Genomic DNA, 20221 nt, shown 5'->3' on the forward strand with positions numbered 1-20221 from the left:
CTAACCCTACTAACCTAACCCTAACCCTGGATCTTACAATTCCCTAACCTAGCTAACCCTAACCCTTTTGTGCCTCTGCTACCTTCCTGGCAAAAGTTATGGCAATCCGGCATTAGCATGGTGGGTTTCATCCCTATATCCTAACCCTAACCCTAACCTAACCCTAACCCATAATGTGGGCTCTGTGGCACAATGGATAGTGCATTGGACTTCTAGATTGAAAAATGTGGCCATTCAAAGGTTGTGGGTTCAAGTCCCACCAGAGTCACTGCCTTAGTCATTTTGCTAATCACACTTGGCCAACAAACAAATCTATCTGACCACCAAAACTCTTTTCTCATACAAACACTTTCATGCTCTCAATAGCATGGCCTATTCCTTGATCTGATGACCTCTCGTCTGGATGTTTTGCTCTTCTTAGTCACCCTCCCATGAAAATTTTGTAGCAGAAGGTGCTGTGGCTTAGTTGGTTAAAGTGCCTTCCTAGTAAACAGGAGATCCTTGGTTCAAATCCCAGCAGTGCCTTTGTAGTGTGTTGTGGCCGCTGAGTCTCTAAGATGTAAACGGCACTTTGTAGGAGTGCCAATCGGGTTGAGGCACTTGTTGACCTCATAGAGACTTGGTGGTGGCACCACTGGAAAGAGCACCCTCAAAAACAGGGGGGTAGGGCTTGCTTTCGTGCCTCTATCACCTTCCTGGCAAAAGTTATGGCAATCCGGCATGAGCATGGTGGTTTTCATCCCTATACCCCTAACCCTAACCTAACCATACTTACCTAACCCTAACTAACCTAACCCTAACCCCAATCTGGCATGAGCATGGTGGTTTTCATCCCTATATCCTAAACCTAACCCTAAGGTACCTTTCTTATAAACAGGAGATCCTGGTTTCAAATCTTAGCAGTGCTTATCTGGCAGTGACTGTGCTATCTGGCCCCTCCTGAGGACAGGAGGTCCTGACATCTTTTGAAAGTGCGTTCAATTCTTAATTCTTGTGAAGTTGATTTCCTTACCACAGAGAGTGTAACCTCAGAGTGTTGGAGACACAACAAGGTGCATAATGTGGGCTCTGTGGCACAATGGATAGTGCATTGGACTTCTAGATTGAAAAATGTGGCCATTCAAAGGTTGTGGGTTCAAGTCCCACCAGAGTCACTGCCTTAGTCATTTTGCTAATCACACTTGGCCAACAAACAAGTCTATCTGACCACCAAAACTCTTTTCTCATACAAACACTTTCATGCTCTCAATAGCATGGCCTATTCCTTGATCTGATGACCTCTCGTCTGGATGTTTTGCTCTTCTTAGTCACCCTCCCATGAAAATTTTGTAGCAGAAGGTGTTGTGGCTTAGTTGGTTAAAGTGCCTGCCTAGTAAACAGGAGATCCTTGGTTCAAATCCCAGCAGTGCCTTTGTAGTGTGTTGTGGCCGCTGAGTCTCTAAGATGTAAATGGCACTTTGTAGGAGTGCCAATCGGGTTGAGGCACTTGTTGACCTCATAGAGACTTGGTGGTGGCACCACTGGAAAGAGCACCCTCAAAAACAGGGGGGTAGGGCTTGCTTTCGTGCCTCTATCACCTTCCTGGCAAAAGTTATGGCAATCCGGCATGAGCATGGTGGTTTTCATCCCTATACTCCTAACCTAACCCTGACCACCAAAACTCTTTTCTCAAACAAACACTTTCATGCTCACAATAGCATGGCCTGTTCATTGATCTTATGACCTCCCATGGACACTTTGCAGCAGAAGGTGCTGTGGCTTAGTTGGTTAAAGTCCCTGCCTAGTAAACAGGAAATCCTGGGTTCAAATCCCAGCAGTGCCAGTGTTGTGGCCGATGTAAACGGCACTTCTTATGAGAGCAAATCGGGTTGAGGCACTTGCTGAGAGTTGGCAGTGGTGCCGTTGGAAAGAGAACCCTTGAAAAAGGGGGGGTAGAGCTTGCTTTTGTGCCTCTGCCACTGTTATGGCAATCCAGTATGAGCATGGTGGTTTTCATCCCTATATCCTAACCTAACTTTACACCTACACCCACTCAAAACCTACCCTAACCTTAACCCACTTAAAACCTACCTTTACACCTAAACCCACTCAAAACTTACCCTTACACTTCTAACCCTTTCTAATGGAAACCTAGATTTTTGAACTCCACCTGATGCAGCCCTCCTTATTTCAACCCACAAAAAAATATTATTAGCTTATGTGTTGGAGTCAACACAGACTGGGTAGCTGGGGCTCTCTGCATGGTCCTCTCACCGGAGCTTTGGGCCCACTGGAAGCAACCAGTTAAGAGAAGTCTTGTGCACAACCGGGCCTGGGCCCTTTGGGGCCTAGCCTTACGATCTTACAATTCCCTAACCCTAACCTCTCAATAGCATGGCCTATTCATTGATCTGATGACCTCTCTTCTGGACGTTTTGCTCTTCTTAGTCTAACTTATCTAGGATATAGATGAACTTAGCCTAAACCCTAACCCGACTGACAAAGGATGGCTAGGCCTACCCAAGAATTTGTTTTATTACTATGCGTTCAGTCTCAGACATTTGGCTCATTGGTCACTTCCACCTGAGAGAGCCCCTCTCTGGTTTGTTATTGAACAGGCAGTTCTTGCCCCTATTTCACCATTACAAAGCATCTCTATCAAACTAATCGGAAAACTTAAGTTACACCCCGTTATCTCGCATTTACACTCGGTATGGACTAAAGTGTCCAGATTGTTTAAATTGGACACTTATTAAAATAATGCCTCGAGCATATGGCAGAACCCAAGACTGTGTATTGGCAAGTCTCCTTTCTGCTGACCAGAGTGCATTGTGAGGGGGGTTGCTACTCTCTGTGACCTATATGAAAGTGGTAGACTTGGTCTTAAAGACACACCCACCTGCTGGAGATGCCAATCGGAGGATGGAGACATGGCCCACATTTTTTGGTTGTGTGTCGAGATCCAGAAATTCTGGTCGAAGGTTCAGAATTTTGTGTGCGACGTGGTGGGCACTCAGGTTTCGTTTTGCCCCAGGCTTTGTGTTCTGGGCGATGGGGCGGTCATAGATGTGGGGGATGGCCATATAGAGAACTGGGTTCTGACCTGTGTGATGATAGGCAGGCAGGTTATTTTGAGGGGTTGGAGGTCAGCTGGTGCGCCCCCATATCCGGAGTGGTGCACGGAGGTGGGGAGGGTGGCAGCTTATGAGGAGGTGTCATCGGGAAGATGGGGTGGCTTGGATAAGTTTGTTCAGAAATGGGGCAGGTATTTGGAGTTTTTGGAGGGCTCTCGGGTGGGGTGTGGAGAGAGTAGTGTATTATAGTTAGTATGTATATGTATGTATGTATGTATGTATATATATATGTGTGTGTGTGTGTGTGTGTGTGTGTGTCGGTTTTATTTTTATATATTTTCTTATGTTTGACCACAGGGTTGTTTTTTGGGTGGGTGGTGTTGGGGAGGGGGGTTGTGGGGTTTAAATGTTGATTTTATATATATATATATATATATATATATATATATATATATATATATATATATATATATATATATATTATTGTACATTTCATTGTTATTGTATGATTTAATAAAAATGTTAATTACAAAAATTCTGTCATATGGAGTTGAAGTTGATATAATAGAAATTCTACCTCAGAGCGATGACATCTCAGATCATTACCTCGTCTCTTGTTTGCTGCGATCAGCTAATGTTAATCAATCTACACCACACTATCGTTCAGGTAGAACTATTTTTTCGACCACTAAAGATCGCTTCACTAATAATCTTCCAGAATTGTCTCACATACTCAGTAAGCCCCAAAGTCTAGAAAAACTTAATGAAATAACAGAAAATATATATAAAGTCTTCTCTAGCACTCTTGATAGTGTCACCCCCCTTCGATTAAAGAAAATTAAAGAAAAAAGCCCCTCACCATAGTACAATGATCACAATCATGCTCTCAAGAAAGCAGCTCGGAAAATGGAGCGCAAGTGGAAGAACACAAAATTAGAGGTATTTCGCGGTGCATGGAAGGATAGTGTCTGTAGCTACAGGTCAGCATATTTTAGCAAACTCATAGAAAATAACCACAACAATCCTAGGTGTTTATTCAGTACTGTGGATAAATTGGTTGGGAATAAAGCATCGACTGAACCAGATATTCCGTCGCAGCACAAGGGTAATGACTTTATAAATTTCTTTACTGTTAAAATTGAAATAATCAGAAATAAAATTGGAACTATGCAATCATCTGTCACAGTACCTCAGAAAACAGTGTCTCATAATTTTCCTCATGAGCAACTTCAATTCTTCACTGTCATAGGTCATGAAGAGCTAACAAAACTTATCAAAACATCAAAAGACACAACATTTATGTTAGATCCAATACCAACCAAACTCTTAAAAAAAGTATTCCCTGTAATCTCAGAACCTCTTCTTAATATTATTAACTCCTCGCTATCCTTAGGACATCTCCCAAGAAACTTTAAAATGGCAGTTATCAAACCGCTTATTAAGAAGCCACAGCTTGATCCTGGAGAATTGGCTAATTATAGACTGATTTCAAATCTCCCGTTTATGTCGAAAATACAAGAAAAGGTAGTGTCCTCCCAACTATGTTCATTTCTACAGAGAAAAAGTATAGGATTTAGGCCCCATCACAGTACAGAGACTGCACTTATCAGAGTTACAAATGACTTGCTCTTATCATCTGATCGCGGCTGCATTTCTCTTCTAGTGCTTTTAGATCTTAGTGCTGCCTTTGACACGATAGATGACGATATTCTCTTGAATAAGCTGGAGAATTATGTTGGCATTAGTGAACTTGCATTAGCATGGTTTAGGTCCTATTTATCAGACGGCTACCACTTTGTATGTGTAAACGAGGAATTGTTAAATCAAACAAAAGTTAAGTATGGAGTGCCACAGGGATCAGTTTTAGGGCCTCTGCTTTTTCCTTATATATGCTTCCCCTGGGAGATATTATCAGGAATCGTGGAATAAATTTCCACTGTTATCCCGACAATACACAACATAAATATTTCTTTTAAACCTAATGAAAATTCACAATTCTCCAAATTAGCAGAGTGTATCAATGAAATCAAAGATTGGATGGCCAGAAATGTCTTTCTACTCTATTCCGACAATAGGTACTAATTATTGGACCAAAAACCTAAAAATAAGCCGCTAAAATATCATTTGACTCTCGATGGATGTACTGTTACATCGTCTTCTACAGCGAAGAACTTAAGTGTTATATTTGATACCAATCTGTCCTTTGAAAATCAACTTTTCCAATGTTTGTAGAACTGCATTCTTCCACCTGAGAAATATTGCTAAATTACGACACATGCTCTCTGTTGTTGATGCTGAAAAACTAATTAATGTGTTCATGACCTCAAGACTAGATTATTGTAATGCATTACTGGGAGGATGTCCAGCAAGATCAATAAATAAACTTCAATTGGTTCAAAATACAGCTGCCAGAGTGCTGACGAGAACCAGGAAATATGATATAAGCCCCATTTTATCATCGTTATATTGGCTACCTGTTAAATTTCGTATAAATTTTAAGATTCTGTTAACTAAATACAAAGCTTTGAATGGTCTATCTCCACAGTACTTAAGTGACCTTCTGTCACGCTATATTCCATCACGTTCATTACGATCACAAAATTCTGGCCTGTTAATAGTTCCTAGAATATCAAAATCCACAAAAGGAGGTAGATCCTTTTCCTATTTGCCTCCTAAACTATGGAATAGTCTCCCTAACACTGTTCGAGATGCAGACACTCTCACTCAGTTTAAGTCTAGACTAAAGACTCATCTGTTTATCCAGGAATAAACCTAATTTATCCATCAACTCACAATTAGTCTGCTTTAGTTAGGTCTGCCGGAACCAGAAACATCTATCATGATCTATAACTCTGCAATAAATTGAATGGCATCTATACTAATATTATTCTATTTGTTTCCATGTTCACATACACATCCCGAGTTCACCAGAATCGGCCAGATCCAGCTCCGTTCCTGCTTGGTGTTGGACTCCACTGCTATGTGTGTCTGAGTGATGACGACAGCCGGTGCCAGCCAAACATTACTTCAGTCTATTACGATGGACTTCAGAGGATGAACTGATGCCAACTCCACCCATAAGACATCTGATACTTCATATGCCACTGCCTGAACCTTGGACTTAGGATGGACCTCACCGAACCTCACCGAAATGACCTGCCGGTTGAACTGCGAGGCACCTCATTGATCTCTGCCTGCATCACCTCGGTCTACTGATGGACTACACTCTTGAAATGGAATACATAGACTATCATTTAATTGCCAACAAAACCCTTCATCAGACAACTAACAAAGCACAGTGCATCTATATGAACTTCTGCAGTTAATCCAGGATGAACTTCAAAGACATTAATCTTACAGTTCATACTAAATCTTTGTTTAAAACACTGACCCTTAACACTTACTTAGTTTAATAATCTTAAACCATGACTTGCACTGCACATAAATAACTAATATTGCCATTATATTCATGCTGGTTAATGCATGATTTTCTGTAAAGCTTCTTTGAAGCGATGTGTGTGGTGAAAAGCGCTATACAAATAAAAATGACTTGACACTGTGTCATGCAATTGACTGAGTTACTACTACTAATAAAGACAATAATAATAATAACATGTTTGCTTTATACAGGGCTTTAACCCAACGCTCAAACATAAAAGTACATGTAAACAAAACAAGCAAACCAAACAATAAAACAAACACAATCTACTTACTACAAACAACAACAGTCCAGAGAGATGGTATAGTATTGATAAACAGGAGTGTGATCCACCAGACAGTCAGAACAGAATGAGTGCAAATGGAAAGATAAATGGAAAGCTTGTGCTGTATGGTGCTACTAAAGCTGTGCCCTCACTACGCGATTTTTGGTCGGGTTTTGCTGTCTCAGATGGTTTTCTGAGGTCTGCTACAAAAACCCCAGATCGCAGCCAAATCGGCGCTTGCTAAGGTCGTGATGTTTGTTAGAATCGAGCAGTTCAGCGACGTGATCGGAGTCAGTCTTGAGCTGTCATAGGCGCTGCAATATTTTCAAGCATGTTTGAAATTACCGCCACATAATCTTGTAGTGTGAGCGATGCAGCGACAACGGCGTACTGCTCCAGCCAATTACATCTTATGCATTTTTATGAATGGAAATCCACAATTTGTTCATAATTGTTTTTCATTGTAATAAATTTAAGATAAATAATTTTTAACAATTAAATATATCATCTGAGCGCTCTACTTAACACTGTGCTATGTTTTATTTACCTACAACTCTTTTTCCAAAACACACAGAGACATCATGCCTGCGTCTGACAGTTGTGTAGTGAGAACGTGGTTTAAGTCTGTGAGCAAAACTTCTCAGAGACAAACTTTAATAAAATCCAAACATAGATCTCAGCATTATTGGCACGCAGAGGGGTAATCATTGGCAAGCAAGCAAAAGCAAGCGAGAGGAATATATATTTTATTTGTGTAATTTAGAGAAATCCCTCTCACTTGTATGCAAATCTAACTCTTGCAGTAATCATTCATCATAGTCATGCAGCCTGTTTTGGAAAGCCAAACCACTGGCGGACAAACCAACGACGAGACCAGCATCATGACCCTCTTAGCATGTAAATGGTTAATGTTTTGTGTAAATGGGTCCGCTTTGCGTCAAACACTAAAAGAAACATAATTTTATTTTTTTAATAAAGCCAACCCCTGATGTAGTGTGTTCAAATTACCAGTGAAGTAGAGATGTTAAAATAAATTATTTCAGGTGGTACTATTAATGGTATCAAGGACTGTGAAATTAGTCTGAGATGCGCTCTTTAGGAACACTGTGACCACTTTAAAGGGGATTAAAATCATCCAAATATTCACGATATTGCATAATTTTACATCGTCAACAAAATTATCACGATAATATCGTGAGTATTCTATATATCGCCCAGCCCTAATTATAATAAGAGGTGATCTTCGTTTATTAAAATAAAAAGTTATTCTAGGGCGGATTAGAAGCAAGAACTCCTTGTACTAGAGGCGAAAACTTTAGCACGAGACCAATCAGTCACCGTGTGTAGCAAATTGTTGATGCATATTTGTCCATTGACTGACAAAATCTCAGGACCAACAGCTGCAGATACAGGGATTAAGTAATCAAATAAATTATGTGAAAAAAGTTTTAGAGTGCTTGAATTGGCAATAAAAGATCATTTGCATAATCTAATAATTATTCACAAGTTTCGTGAAGTCATATCCAGCAGAAAATCTCACCCCACCCGCCCAAAATTGTCCCCACCCCTTTTTTAACAAAGTGACGCCCGTGATTTTAGACTACATGATACAAGACAACAGAAGATTTAAAAAATCTTCAACAAACAAGTTTTTATTTACAGTTGAGAGAAAGGGTTAATATACTGCAGTACAGTGAAACAGAATGTGTGTCTGTGAGTATGTGTGTGAGTATGAGTGTGTTTGTGTGCGAGTGTGTGTGAGTGAGTGTTTTGTGCGTGTGTGTGTGTGTATGGGGCGATGACTGCAGAGGGTTTTTCTCCCCCTAGTTTCCTTCCTTCCTCTCTGGTGTTTATATCAAAGGCTTGAACAATAGAGACGAGAGCTTTTCTCCTGTGTGTTACATGAAGCCCATTATTTGATACAGCTATGAAAGAAGTCATACAGGCCCTCACAGCTTCCGTGAAACTAATCCCTATGACGCAACCGTAGGAATGTGCTCTATACCACACAAAAATACTGAGTTTACTGAGTAAAGGCTGAACCGATGTGTGTTTATTGACTAGCAGAACAGAAATCCTACAGAACTGACACTCTTTAGATGAAATGATCTCTAAACCAGAATCGCTGTATAGGGAAAAAAACACACAACAAAAGCCATTTTTCCACCATCGGGCCGAACGGTTCGGAGCACGGTACGGAACAGTTACTGCAGTATTTCCACTGGAGCAGGGTTCGGCACGGTACGATTATAAACCGTTCTCAGTCCGGAATTCTCAGCAAGGTTAATTAACCGTACTTAACAGTTCTCAACCGTGCTGGTAGAATGGTTTTAGTATGTGGCAACTCACGACTGTCAATTTGCCAACGTCAAGGTAACTTATAGCGCTTTTAGTTGTTTCTAACTTGCCAAGTTCGTTAATATTTGGCTCAAGTTAATAAAAAAAATAGTTTAGTGTATCTTAATGATTTTATAATGATAGTTTTACAAGTATTGTAACCTACATTTATTTTTCTACACACCTTTTTCATCTAGAAAACATTCTCATATACTATATGCATGTAATACTTATAAAATATTTGTTAATAAATGTCCTTTTTAGCTAGTATGGAAACTTTTACCTTTCTGTGTGTTAGTGTCTTGTGGCATACACAACCCCTTAGCAAATAAACCTCTCACCTTTTCCTCTTTGCTTTCCTTTTTGCGACATAGGACATGTCTTTTCTGTGTATTAGCAGAGTAAAAACCAGGGAAAAAAGCAGTCCTAAAAACTGGAACATGCAATCATTCTCCATACAAAAGAGAGATCTGTTACGTACATTCTCCTGATTTCACCGCATAAGTGGAAAAAGAAACTGTAACAGCGGCAACTGGCCCGGATCGGCATGGAACGGTATGGTTTTGCAACGAGAACTCTTCGGCCCAATGTTGGAAAAGCGGCTAATCATGTAAAAACACCTGTTTTTGATCCAATGATGCCACATTTCCTCTAAACAGCTGATCTTGTGAAAACATTTGTGTAACAACAACACTGTTGCTGGCCAAAACAAGGAGATGAAAAGTGTGCCCAGAAATCCAGGCAAAGAAGGGTTTGTAACTGCACTCAAGTGGAAATGCAACTGGAACCATCCCTCACTGAGCTCAGAACCGCTCGGCCCGATGGTGGAAAAGAGGCCGATTTATAGTGAATTGTATGATTTTGCCTGACAAGAGTCTTCAGTGCGAGCTGCAGTTTCAAACAAGGGATGACGTTCATCTAACTTTACCTTCATCTACACGGCAGCGATGTCCTGGTCATAGTGATCAAGCATGTTAGGGAAGAATGTGTTGTTGTAATGCATGTCATGGCACCATTGCACACGCATCGGCTCACATGTGAACAAGCTGTGAGTCATACAAGAATTCACCATGAACAAACTGATGCTGAAGGACAGAAGAATCATCACTGCAGAACAAGATCAATGAATCAGGAGGATCTCCAGAACATCTGCACAAACTGAGCTGTAACACAGACACACGTATATTCACACATGCAGAATTAATATAATAATAGAACAACAGTCATGTTGAAAGAGCTTCACACATACAGCATTAATACAAACACAAATAATATATGACTGGAATACAATTAACAGTAAAACAATCATTAAAAAGTTAAACTTCTACTAGTTTACAGAACACATTACATGATGAGCTTCAATAGCCTAGTTTCCATCCACTTTTCGTGCTATTTTGTTATCGACAAAGTGAAAATGCATAAAAACATTTTTGGGAAAATTGCTGTCTTCTGCCTGTTTCTATTCGAATGGCCTTTTATTGATAAAAATGTTTTTTAAATTTAGAAGAGAGCAGTTGCCCTTCAGATAGGACTGTAATATTGGTCCTGATGGCGCGGCTATCGCAGGTTACCACTGGTTCCGACCCGAAAGCGAATCGTCATGGCCGTGTTCAAGCTGGCATCCTGCAAGTGTTGGGAGAAACTTTCAGTCTTAGTATAAGGAGCATCCATCGATGTGTATATACTGTGTGCACAACTATTAAAGAAACATTGATGTGGTGTAATATCAGGGTTTACATATATGATACATTCCTGATATTCAACAGGATATTTTAAACAATCATCTAAAGCATCGCCATCACAACTGCATTATGTCCCGCATATTTCTCCAGCAACTTTTAACGACCAGCTGAACCTGATTGTCATCTAAAATTAATTTTAGCATCATAATGCAATTTACATTTTCTGAAGAAGCTCAGCAAATGCGATCCGAGGTAAAGAGAGTTAGATTTAAAATATTTAAACATTTTAAAAAGTTCAAAAGCTCGTTTTCTGAAAGTGAACTCCGCATTGGACAAATAGTTCTGATAGTTTATAATCTTTTCTGATAATGTCATTCAGCCGACTTTATTCATCTACAGAACATGGTAAAGCAAATTTAAGTTTGTGTAAAGAAAAGGCATATATAGGTCTAACAATATTCTTTTTTCATTTGGTAATTATTTATTTAATGCTTTATTCATTTGGTAATTTATTTTATTTAATACAGGGAATTTTGCTGGCATTTTTTCAAAAGTATAAGCAATAATTTTATATAATTGGGTTATATGTTAGTGTTCCAGAAAAGCACACTGAAGCTTTTTTTCTAGTATTGTGCATATATTTTTAATTTAAAACATCCTTGTGTTTTTTGTATAGTGGGCTAATTTCATGACTGCCATCTATTATTTTGAATGGTGTGTAAAAGCAACTTTAATAAATAAATGGATGTCTACCACGATTAAATTAATCACAAACAGTGGCCATTCATTTGTTCTCCTTGCTCTTGTCCTACCCCTAACCCATGATATGAGATATTTGTGTTGACACTCCTGGAAGTGTCAGGTTAGGGTTATAGGGTCAGGTTAGGGTTATAGGGTTATGTTAGGGTTATAGGGGTAGGTTAGGGTTATAGGGTTATGTTAGGGTTATAGGGTCAGGTTAGGGTTATAGGGTTATGTTAGGGTTATAGGGTTAGGGGTAGGGTTATAGGTTTAGGGTTATGTTAGGGTTATGGGGTAGGTTAGGGTTATAGGGTCAGGTTAGGGTTATAGGGTTATGTTAGGGTTTTAGGGTCAGGTTAGGGTTATAGGGTTAGTGGTAGGGTTATAGGTTTAGGGTTATGTTAGGGTTATGGGGTAGGTTAGTGTTATAGGGTCAGGCTAGGGTTATAGGGTTATGTTAGGGTTATAGGGTCAGGTTAGGGTTATAGGGTTAGGGGTAGGGTTATAGGGTTAGGGTTATGTTAGGTTTATATTTGTAGGTTAGGGTTATAGGGTCAGGTTAGGCTTATAGGGGTAGGTTTGGGTTATAGTGTCAGGTTAGGGTTATAGGGTTAATTGGCTCTCCTGGAAGTGTCATGTTTGCTGTGATTGGATCTTTATGCTAGGGTTAGGGTTAGGGGTAGGTTATGTAAGGGTTATAGGTTTAGGGTTAGGGTTATGTTTGGGTTATAGGGTTAATTGTCTCACCTGGAAGTGTCATATTTGCACTGATCGGATCTTTATGCCCTTAAGATCAATCCATAATCACGTACAATAAATTGGCTTTAAGGATGTATACTGTCGTCATGACTAACACATGCTAACGATTGTGGTAAATTCTGCCATGTGACACCACATTTTTGCGTTAATGCCAATTTTCTCGACAAAAAGTGTTTCCAAACTAGTTTTTCACGACATTTGAAGTATCGACAGAGTTTATGCGCTAGAGTTAAACGGAAACATTATATTGACTCTTATGACATTTTTCGATAATTTGCGTTTCCATCAGCTTTATTTTGATGCGCTAAAATATATTTGGATGGAAACATAGTTAATGAGACACAATTAACGACTTCAGTTTGTTGATCTTGTTCAAAACAGTTTCATTTTGTTCCGTGATTAAAACAGCGAGTTTGTTTAGAACATTCATCAAGTTTTCAGTGTTTGTTTTATCTCTATAATAACAATCATCAGCGACACAGAAGAAAATATTTCCGTTTAACAGAATCAAGGGGCTTCATCAAACATGTCTCACCTCCGCAGACTGACGACATCAAACTTAAACTGTTCTTTACCATTTTACTGTCTTACAGTACGTACAACATCTTCCACGTCATCTTCCCAGTGTGTGTTTATATGAAAACTCTTATTCAAATATTCGTAAATGTTCCCGAAGCTCCAAAAAAAAACAACAAAAAAAAAAACAGCAGCTTTCCAAGAGTTTCTCTAACTTCCGAAAAAACCTCGGAATTCACGTTTGCGCATGTGCAGAAAACATGGCCAGTTTCACCTTCACAGAACTTGAGCTGTTCACTCACTCACACACACACACACACTGTCACACACACTCACTCTCTCTCACACACACACACACACACACACACTCACCCTCACACATCACTCACACAAACACACACTCACTCACACACATACTAACTCTCTCACACACACACACACCACTCACACACACACTCACTCTCACACACACACACATCACTCACACAAACACACACATCACACACACACAGACTACACACACACACACGCATCACTCACACACACTCTCAAACACACCACACACTCACGCAAACACACACACACGTATTACTCGCACAAACACACACACACATTATTCACACACATTACACACACCACTCACACAAACACACGCATCACTCACACACACATCACTCACACCCACACACACGCATCACCCACGCAAACACACACAACAACACACACATCACTCACGCAAACACACACATCACACACACACATCACACACACACACCACACACACATCACACACACTCACTCACACACACTCACACACACTCACACAAACACACACACGCATTATTCACACACAGCACACACACCACTCACACAAACACACGCATCACTCACATACACACACACACACATCACTCACACACACACGCATCACTCACACACACACGCATCACACAAACACACACACAAACAAACACATAGGCATCACTCACACAAACACGCATCACACACACACATCACACACGCATTACTCACACAAACACACACACAAACACATGCATCACTCACACAAACACACACATCACACACAAACACACACATCACACACACGCATCACTCACACAAACATACACGTCACACACACAAACACATGCATCGCTCACACAAACATACACACACACACACCACACACACACAACAACAACAACAACACACACATCACACACACTCACACACACAGACATGTTGGTTTAGCTATCCTTATGAGGACCCTCCATAGACATAATAATTTTTATACTGTACAAACTATAGATTGTATCCCCTAACCCTAACCCTACCCCTAAACCTAACCCTCACAAAAAACTTTCTGCATTTTTACATTTTCAATAAAAAAACATTTAATATGTTATTTCCCTTGTGAGGACCACCCAAAAGGTCCTCACAACCAGAAATGTCCTCACAGAACAGGTTGATTCTCAATACTTGGTCCTCACAAGTATAGCAAAACCTGTACACACACACACACACACACACACACACACTCACACTCACACACACGTATACACACACACAAACACACACAAACACAAACATCACACACACACAAACGTGCATGGTTTGTGACAGGACAATTTATCATTGTTCCAGAGCGCCTTTAGACTAGAGAAAAAAAATTTCCGTCTAAAATTAGCTTTATTAACCACATTTTTTTTTTTGAGCTTATTGATAATAAACAAGGAGATTTTTGTTTTAATTTTGTGAAAAATAATCAGAGATAACATCATCTCTGGCATGGATGGCAAGAAAGACAACCAAAACTCTGAAATGATTATTTCTTTGTTTATGATGAAAAACATTTCCATTATTTGATAGTCAGTCCATTTATACTTAACTGTAGCAAACAGTATGTAAACGTTCCTGCAAGAAGGAAGCGGGAAGCGGGGTGGCAGTCCAGGTAAGTAAGCTTTTTATTCAGTTTTACAATCAGAGTTTTGGCTTTTCAGCTTCACAATCGACATATACACTTTAGCTTCACAACAAACATACACTTTAGCTTCACAATAAATATACACTTCTGCTTCACAACTTTATGTTTCTCTGTCACTAACTCTCTCAGTCTCTCCAGCGTTCTCGGCAGCCTTTTCAAGCCTGTCTCCGTCGTCACTGTAATGAGACAGAGGTGTTAAGCATCAGTAATCACCAGGTGATGGCCCTTACTGCTTCCTCTCTCCCCAGTGAGAGACACACGACCATGTCCCGCTCCACATACCCCCACCGCCCGACTCAGGCCCGGGCAACGTCCGGCCTGCTACACCCCCCCCCCCCACATTCCTGGAGAGGAAGTCAGCCACAACCATCTGTGGCCCCAGCCTGTGGACCACCTTAAATTTGAAGGGCTGAAGTGCCAGGTACCAACAAGTGATCTGCGCATTGATATCCTTCATGCGGTGGAGCCACTGAAGCGGGGCATGATCCGAGTGGAGGATAAAGGCCTGCCACAGCAGGTAGTAGTGGAGGGTTACATTTACATTTACATTTATTCATTTGGCAGATGCTTTTATCCATAGCGACTTACAAAAGAGGAAAACATAAGCGAATCATCTTAAGGAGACAGTGGTATTAAAAGTGCCGTATTACAAAGTTTCACTAGCATCAAAATAGTATTCAAAACAGAATAAAGTGCAACAGGAATGTTTTTTTGTTGTTGTTGTTTTTGTTTTTTTAAATGACTGATTAAGTGCTCATGGAAAAGATGTGTTTTTAGTCGTTTTTTGAAGACAGAGAGTGAGTCAGCTTCACGGATGGAGTTGGGAAGGTCGTTCCACCAACGTGGTATAATGAAGCTGAAAGTCCGGGAAAGTGTTTTGGTGCCTCTTTGTGTTGGTACAACAAGGCGACATTCCTTAGCCGACCGCAGGCTTCTAGTGGGCGCGTAGCTCTGCATAGATGATTTTGGGTATGCTGGAGCAGACCCAGTGACTGTTCTGTATGCCAGCATATAGGGAGGCCTGCAATGAGAGTGTTACAGTAGTCCAGTCTAGTTATGACAAGTGACTGGACAAGCAGTTGTGTGGCATGTTCAGAGAGGATGGGTCTTATCTTCCTGATATTGTAGAGTGTAAATCTACATGATCTTGCGGTCTTTGAGATGTGGTCTGTGAAATTTAGTCTGTTGTCGATGGTTACCCCAAGATTTCTGACTGATTTGGAAGGTGTTACTGTAGTTGCACCCAGCTGCACGGTGATGTTGTGTTCAACAGCAGGGTTGGCTGGAAAGACAAGGAGTTCAGTCTTGGCTGGGTTGAGTTGCAGGTGGTGCTCCTACATCCAGGCCGAGATGTCTGCCAGGCAGGCAGAAATTCGAGCAGTCGCTGTGGTGTCGTTGGGCTTGAAAACAAGTAGAGTTGCGTGTCATCAGCGTAGCAGTGGTAAGAGAAACCATGTGCTTGAATGATGGGTCCCAGTGATGTTGTGTATATAGAGAAGAGAAGTGGCCCATGCACTGATCCCTGAGGTACCCCAGTAAGTAGCTGATGAGGCTTGGATACCTCACCTCTCCAGGCTACCTTGAAGGACCTACCTGGGAGTTAGGAGTTAAGCCAGTCAAGCACAGTTCCTGTGATGCCCAGCGACGAGAGGGTAGAGAGTAAGATCTGATGGTTGACTGTGTCAAAGGCTGCAGAAAGGTCCAGCAGAATCAGGACGGATGATCTGGATTCAGCTTTTGCCCATCTCAGCAACACAGTGACAGCAGGGCAGTCTCGGTGGAGAGTCCACTTTTGAAACCTGACTGAGATTTGATTGAAAACTGCCCTTTCAAGTGTTTTTGCCATGAATGGGATGAGAGAGACTGGTCTGTAGTGTTCTATTTGTGTGGGGTTAAGTGCGGGTTTCTTCAGCAGTGGGGTTACTCGAGACTGCTTGAATGTAGTGGGAAAAGTGCCTGTAAGTAGAGATGGTTAGGACCGCCCACTTGATGGCAAGGCACTCTTTCTCAATGGCGCTGTACTTAGTCTCTCTCAAAGAGAGCTTATGACTAATGTACAGCACAGGGCGCTCCGCCCCCTCCACCTCCTGCGAGAGCATGGCCCCCAACCCCCTCTCTAATGCATCCATCTGTAAAATAAAGGGGAGAGAGAAGTTAGGAGCATGTAAAAGTGGCCCACCACATAGCACAGATTTCACTCTCGTGAAAGCCTGTTGGCGCGCCTCCGTCCACTGGACCGGATCTGGCACCCCCTTTTTAGTGAGATCAGTCAAGGGGCTGGTGACATCAGAAAAATTAGGAACAAACCTTCTGTAACACCCAGCCAGCCCCATGAATTGCCTCACCTTCTTTTTGGGCTTGGGACGTGGGCAGGCTGCTATCGCTGCGGTCTTATCAATTTGGGGACGTAACTGCCCATGACCCAAGTGGAAGCCCAGATACCATACTCCCGCCCGCCCAATTGCGCACTTTTTTGGGTTTGCCGTGAGCCCTGCCCACCTCAGCGACCTCAGGACAGCTCTCAGATGCTACAAATGCCTATGCCAATCATTTCTGTATATAATGATATCATCTAAATAGGTGGTGCATACGCAGCGTCCATACAGGAGCTCGAAGGGGGAAAACCCCAAGGAGGCTTGCGGGACCTCCCTGACTGCAAATAATAGGGGTTCCAGCCCTTTATCCCAATTCCTAGCGTCCTTGTGCACAAATTTGTGAATCATATTTTTCAGGGTTCGATTAAATCCTTCCACCAGCCTGTCAGTTTGCAGGTGATAAACGCTGGTGCGAATCGATTTAATCCCCAGCAGTTCGTAAAGTTTACGTAGTGTTCGTGACATAAACATTGTGCCTTGGTTGGTGTGGATTTCTTTCAGAATCCCCATCCGGGAGATAATTTTGAAGAGTGCCTGCTGAGATGTTGCGTAAAGACACTGCTTCCGGATATCGTGTTGCATAATTCACCAGGACTAATACAAAGCGGTACCTGTGTGCTGTCCATTCTAATGGCCCGACGAGGTCCATACCAATTCTTTCGAAGGGGGCCTCGATTAACAGTAACGGACACAATGGCGCTCTTGGAGTGGCCGGTGGATTCACCAACTGACATTTGCAGCATGCCGCACACCATCTGCGTACATCCCCATGAATGCCCAGCCAATAAAAGCGGGCCATTAGATGGTGCAGTGTTCTTGTCCTAAGTAATCTGCCATAGGAGTGTGGTGAGCCGCCTGGAAAAGTGTTTCCTGACGGCTCTTCGGGACTAATAACTGGGTTGTATTTTCATGGGTTTGAGTGTCCTGCGTCACTTGATACAACCGGTCCCTAATAATTGAAAAGTACGGATATGTGAGGGCGATGTCCGGCTGGAGCTGCTGGCCATCGATTACTCTCACTTGGTCAAAGGCGTGCCTAAGGGTTTCGTCACGCTAAGGACGGGAATGCCAGAGGATTCCCCTCCTGTGTCATTCTGATGCTGAGCAGACGCGGACAGCCCCGGCTCCGTCTCCCCAGCCATCGCGTCAAATGACACACACACCAAGATTTTGGTTTGCAGGACCCATCCACACATAACCAATTGGTTCCCAGAATCAGTGGATGGGTGAGGCGGGAGTTAACCATGGCCACTCTATGCTTTATCCTCGAAATTGAATAACGGTAGTCACTACCAGATATTTGTGAACATCCCGTTTGATTTCAGCCCGAATCCACCAGGACTTGGAATGTACGCCCCTTAATTTTTACCAGTATATGGTACATCCCTGCTCGATCGGGGGCAGTCTGTGGCATGTCGGGTACCCGGATCCACGTCTCCGCCTCCCTTACTGGACACTGGCTTTGGACGTGTCTCGGTTCCCCGCAACTCCGGCAGACCGGCCCAGGCTTCTCGGCTGCACTTGCGACATCGACCTGGGAAGGATGACGGAGAGGGGAAGGGGAGGGGGCCGGCACGTAGTGCAGCCTGCGAAGGCGGGGCGCCGGTTTGGGTGGCACCACTCCTCATTTCCGGGGAGCAGGTATAGGGCGAGAGGGAGGAGAGGGAGGGGCAAGAGGAGGAGGAGAAGCAAGAAGGAGAGAGAGAGATCTGGACTGCTCGCCGGCTTCTGGGTAGGCCGCCATGTGGGCTTCGGCCAGCTGGACGGTGTCATCCACCGATGCGGGCCGATGGCACTGGACTCATTCCATGGTTCTTCTGGGCAGGTGAATGGTTAGCTGCTCCAGCACCATCAGCTTGATGACATCTTCCACGCCGGGGCCTTCTCTGGCCAGCACCCATCTTTGGCAGGCATCACGGAGCTGCTGGGCAAACGCAAACGGGCGGCTGACTTCACTCAGCGTGAGGGAGCGGAACCGCTGGTGGTGTTGTTCTGGGGTGCAGCCAACCCATTGCAGGTCTTCAGCTTCACATAGTCCAGGCAGTCCCGGAAAGCAGTGGCATCAAGTGGAGGGCCCACTGGGCTCGCGGCCAGCCAGAGGCGGTGGCTGACTGCTCGAAGATGCCCACGAACACCTCCGGTTTGTCCTGGGGGCCCATCTTAGAGAGTAGGATGTGCGGCTGCTTCGCTGCATCCAGGGTCACGGTGGAGGATCCACCTGGAGCCAGCCAGCTCTGGAAGGCCTGCCGATACTCGGCCTGGGCTTAGAGAAGCTCCTGGTAGTGCCACTCCTGGGCAAGAAGGGCTTGACGATGGGTCTCCTGGATGCTAGCCAGGGCATGGATGAGTCCGTCCAGTGGTGAGGTGTCCATGGCGACCAGACTTCTTCCTTATCCTGGGTTTCGGCACCAGTGTAAACTTTCCAGCAAGAAGGAAGTGGGAAGCGGGGTGGCAGTCCAGGTAAGTCAGCTTTTTATTCAGCTTTGCATTCAGAGTTTTGGCTTTTCAACTTCACAACTTCGTGTTTCTCTGTCACTAACTCTCTCTGTCTCTACGGCGTTCTCGGCAGCCTTTTCAAGCCTGTCTCCGTCGTCACTGTAATGAGACAGAGGTGTTACACATCAGTAATCACCAAGTGATGGCCCTTACCGCTTCCTCTCTCCCCAATGACAGATACACGACCACATCCCGCTCCACACAGTATTTGTAAACTGCACTATTCTGATGTGCATTGTTTTTGGTAGATTTGCATTTTAAGAAAAATATAAAAATGGTTCACTAAGGCTTTTACATTACTTATATTTTCTCTCAGGAATTACCCCAGAACCCTCATGCAGTATCTTTCCTCTGTCACAAGGCCTCCTATGCACAGGTATACACTATTAATTTATTTATTTATCACACATTTGCATATATACAGTGAAATTCTTTTTTTTCACATATCCCAGCTAAGCTGGGGTCAGAGTGCAGGGTCAGCCATGATATGGTACACCTGGAGCAGATAGGGTCAAGGGCCTTGCTCAAGGGCCCAACAGTGGCATCTTGGCAGTGCTGGGGTTTGAACCCCTAA

At 42.8% G+C, this 20221-nt stretch overlaps 2 non-coding genes across 2 annotated transcripts; both read left to right on the plus strand.

Moving 5' to 3' along the window:
• Positions 1–178: 178 nt before the first annotated feature.
• Positions 179–268, plus strand: trnar-ucu (transfer RNA arginine (anticodon UCU)). Its single transcript is given in 2 exon segments — positions 179–215; positions 233–268. It is a non-coding gene; the product is annotated as a tRNA-Arg (tRNA).
• A 796-nt stretch (positions 269–1064) lies between these two features.
• Positions 1065–1154, plus strand: trnar-ucu (transfer RNA arginine (anticodon UCU)). Its single transcript is given in 2 exon segments — positions 1065–1101; positions 1119–1154. It is a non-coding gene; the product is annotated as a tRNA-Arg (tRNA).
• Positions 1155–20221: the final 19067 nt, after the last annotated feature.

This window comes from Myxocyprinus asiaticus, chromosome 15 (assembly GCF_019703515.2).
Source record: "Myxocyprinus asiaticus isolate MX2 ecotype Aquarium Trade chromosome 15, UBuf_Myxa_2, whole genome shotgun sequence".
Taxonomy (NCBI): domain Eukaryota; kingdom Metazoa; phylum Chordata; class Actinopteri; order Cypriniformes; family Catostomidae; genus Myxocyprinus; species Myxocyprinus asiaticus.